Genomic DNA, 4,528 nt, shown 5'->3' on the forward strand with positions numbered 1-4,528 from the left:
CTCGATGTCCCCATGCAAGGACCAATTCCGGAGCTCTGTTCTCTCTAATGTTCCAGATGGACTTCCTCGGGGCAGTTGACTCTTCGGCTTCCTTCATTCTTGAAACTCCTCCCAGAATTTTATTGTGAGAAAGAATCTTAATTTCTCTTCCCCCCTCGCTCATTATAATCCCATATTGACTGGTGCCTTCTGAGAACCTGTTTAGGGAGTGGTTAAAAGCATTATTATGGAATCTGGTGGCTCAGTTTGAATTTTGGTCCCCTAGTTACAAGATTTTCTGAACATGCTCCTGTATCTCGCTTGTACTTACCTCAGACCATACCTACCATTACTTACCACTGACTCTAGCCCTCGTTGGTTCATATCTAGAGTTTCGCAGGTGTGGTTATGATTTTGCAGCACTGGGTTAGATGTTGGTAGAGGCCAGAACGTAACATGTATCAGATAACAGTGTCTTTTCTAAAATTATTTCATTTAATTTTTCAAGCAATTGCGAAGTAAATACTCTTTTTTTCATCTCAGTAGAAGTATCTGAACCTCAGATGAGCCAGCTACGTTGATCCAGGTAACACAGTAGAGTAAATGACAGCGCTGACTTTGCCATTAGTATCTGGTTAGTCACACTTTGTTTCTTGAGCACTCCAGCAATTAAACCCTTTGGGAGGAAGGGGAAAGAACTCTTTGAGGGGGTTTCCTTGGGGAAACTGAAGTTATAAATATGCCCTGAAAGGCCGTTGGTATTGGCATCTTACAAACATTATGATATCTCAAGAAGATTATGTAGCTGGATTAGATACTGAGATTGTAAATGTCTCTCGGTTAAATTAGGCTTTATCTAAAACCAGTTCATTGCATGCCAGCTCTTGAAAGCCTCTGGTTCTTATAAATCATGATATACAATGACTTCAACTAAAGTCCTTGCTAAATTGAATCAAGAACATTCTGTACAATGGACTATCCTTTAGGCAGTTAGTAGGCACTAATGACTGGCTTCCATAGGTATATTTATCCTGGTATGGACAGTGAAGTATTGGCGTCTATCTGCTGTATTTCTTGAGCTTTAAAACAAGCAGACAAGAAGCAATCCAAACAGTGTATTTCCACATAACTGAGTAAAGTAACATCAGATCCTAAAATGTAGTCCTTGCCTGCTCTCAGATGGTATGACCCAATCTAGGAAGTGACCACGAAGCCCTTAGATGTGATTTAATATGAATTGTGGCCCTACTTCATAAAATAGCATTTCATGATATTACTTTGTGATTAGACTACTACAGGTTTTTTTTCAAGTAATTTTTTTAATAGTTAAAAACTATTTCCAGGCTCTTCTCCATGCAAAGCAGGAGAAATAAAAAGGTTCTTTTTGATCTGGCGTCTTGTATTAGTTTAAATTGAATCTTCACTATTTGAATTTATTGCAGCAGATGTCCTCAGCTACCCAATTATTTTAGCACAATTTGGCACATATATAATTTTAAAAGATCTTGTATCTAGGCGAAGCATTTAATTTCCTACCAAATTAATCCCTTTGGAACATTACATTGGATGCCATAGTGATTTAAAAAAAAAAAAAAACCTCTTTCATAACAGTAAGTTGCTCCAGTAAATACCCAGTACTCTGCACAAATGGAAGATCTGCATTTATTTCCTCTGTTATATATGGTGCAGGTTTTCTTATTACTAATTATGTACTCTTTCTCAGCTATTTTTAATAACAATGTATGTTGTGCCCTTTCCTTTCTAATTCTGGGTTTTTCTGTTCTCCTGTTTGAAGGAGATGACATGCTTTTCTTGACCCTAAAAGGGCAATGAATGTGGTTTAAACCAGAATTCTTCAGCAATGTGGTCAGGAACAAGAATGATAATGTTTAAGATTTTGCTTAGCTAAATGACATATAATTCAATATGCATTTTTAGTAATTAAAATAAGTTAATGTGTCCCAGTTACTGTTGCTGTGTAACAAATCATTCTAAAACTTTTTAGAGTAAAGCATCCATTTTATTATGTGCACAGATTCTGTGCATTAAATACTTAGATATGGCATAGCACAGATGGTTTGACTGTGATCCATGATGTCTGGGCCTCAGCTGGCAAGACTCAAAGACTAGAGATGACTTAATGGCTGAGAGCTATGAAAATCTAGAGGTTCTTTCACATACATGTGTGGCACATTGTCTGGTATTATTAAAAGTCTGGAAATTCAGTTGGGAATGTTGGCTGAAACACCTGTATACAGCTTTTCGTGGTATTTTTGGTTTTAATACCATGGTCGGTAGTTTTTTGAGGTAAAACATCTTAGAGGAAGGCATGCCAAGATCAAGCATTCCAAGAGTGCCAGGTAATAGAGCCTCAGAATTCACCTGGCATCATTCCCTCCAAATAGCTATAAGCCCATCCCAGAAGTCAGTCTGGATTCGAGGAGAAAAGACACAGACCCCCACCACTTAATTAGAGAAGTTGAAATGATTTGTGGATATATTTTAAAACCACAACAAATATATCATCTAATAGAGTGATAAATGATAGGTAATTATTTTCTGTATGCTTAAAATTGTTGTAGTCTGGGCACCTGGGTGGCTCAGTTGGTTAAGCGACTGCCTTCAGCTCAGGTCATGATCCTGGAGTCCCGGGATCGAGTCCCACATTGGGCTCCCTGCTCAGCAGGGAGTCTGCTTCTCCCTCTGACCCTCCCCCCTCTTGTGCTCTCTCTCTCTCATCTCTCTCTCTCAAATAAATAAAATCTCTAAAAAAAAAAAAAAAGTTTGTTGTAGTCTATATATAACATTCCACATCCCTGGACTGTAAGGAGATGCATTGAAGTTCAGGTAGCAAGCACAACAAAGTATTCACCATATTTGTTATGCTCAACCTTGTTATTTTTTGTTTTTTGCTTTGAAAATATTTTGTTTATTTTAATGAAACTGGTACAATGTTCATTTAAAACCCATATCCCAGGGGCACGTGGGTGGCTCAGTTGGTTAAGCATCTGCCTTCGGCTCAGGTCATGATCTCAGGGTCCTGGGATGAAGCCCCACGTTGTCGTGGTCGTCCTCGTCGTAGTCGTCGTCATAGTCGGGCTCCTTATTCAGCAGGGAGTCTGCATCTCCCTCTCCTCTGCCCCTCCCTCTGCCCCTTTCCCTCTGCCCCTATCCCTCTGTCCTTCCCCCCCTACTCATATGTGCACTCTCTCTCAAATAAATAAATAAAACCTTAAAAAAAAACCTATACCCCAGGCCAAAAAGTACAAATAAAATCAAAAAGAGCAGTGTTCTGTTGAACACACTTCTGCATGAATAACTTTATTAACTGCTAATAGAAATTAGGACTTTCCTGGGATCTTCTGATGAGATTTTTCTTTTATCTTAAAATGCTTTCTCCTTAGTGAAGCCATCTTTGGAGTTAATCATTACTCTCACCATCGCTGTTATCTCGGCTCTAGCCCGATAGTTCTCTTCTTTTGATCCAGATACTCAAATTCTAAAAGTAGCTTCAAGTTAAGGAAAGATCATTTTCCACAGTTCAGTTCTTTGAAAAACTTCCATCTCCCACTGTAAGTCATAGTCCAGGAATGAAGCAGTCACATGCTAGAACTTCAGCGCCCATTGAAAAGTCATTTTGAACACTGGAATTGGTTGATCTTATTTATCACAAGCCTGAAAATGCACAGTCCTGGCATCTCTGTGCACACATGTAATTTTTTTAAAGGAGAAGGTGATATATGAAGGAGGCTGAAGTTTGATCAACTAAAATTAGCACAATGAAAACAAGTGATAATGAATAATGGGCACTAGAATTCAAATTATCAGATACTTTAAAGAGATGTGGTGCCAGTTTTCAATTCCGTTTTGAGCACCACATTACAAAATAACTATTTTTAAAAATAAAAAACGATTGAAGGTAAAGGAAAAAAAAGATGAAAAGAATACCTAGATCATTGAATGACCGCCGATTTGTTCGTGATAAACTTCAATCACATTATCTTCCTCCATTGCCAGTTCTTTGGCGGTGTGATTATCAGCAATTCTCTGACCATCAAACAGAAATCGAAGTGTATGCACTGGAACTCCCTGTCTTTGACAGTAGAATTCTTTGAGTTTCTTCATACGGGTTGTCATTTTCACTCTGAAGTGTACCTCGCTGTTATCCTGTCCAATGACTTTTAGTTTAATGTATTCTCCTGCGTTACCACCCACGTCTTCATTGGAGGGTTTTGCCTCCTGGCCGTCCATGGTGACAGTGGCTTCACTCAGTGTCTCCACTCGGGAGTGGTGGTGGCAGCCTCAGGTAGGCAGAACCTCGCTCCAGGGGTTTACAGATACGTCTCTCCCCCACAGCACGATGCTATGACTGGGTTGCTATGCTCAGGTTTGAATTCTGCTTTGGAATTCTTGATGACATGTCATAAATTTTCTTTATGATCCTTAGGGTTCTACTGACCTCAGTATGTCATTTGAGTTCTTTAATCGCTACATCTCAAGAGCAAGCTTACAATAAAAAATAAGAAAGGGATAAAAGGGAAGCACATAA

General features: G+C 39.0%; 1 pseudogene; it reads right to left on the reverse strand.

The window, feature by feature from the left end:
- Positions 1-3,337: 3,337 nt before the first annotated feature.
- On the reverse strand, positions 3,338-4,230 carry LOC102750771 (small ubiquitin-related modifier 1 pseudogene; annotated as a pseudogene).
- Positions 4,231-4,528: the final 298 nt, after the last annotated feature.

Source organism: Leptonychotes weddellii, chromosome X (assembly GCF_054177405.1).
Source record: "Leptonychotes weddellii isolate Sample4059 chromosome X, ASM5417740v2, whole genome shotgun sequence".
Taxonomy (NCBI): Eukaryota; Metazoa; Chordata; class Mammalia; order Carnivora; family Phocidae; genus Leptonychotes; species Leptonychotes weddellii.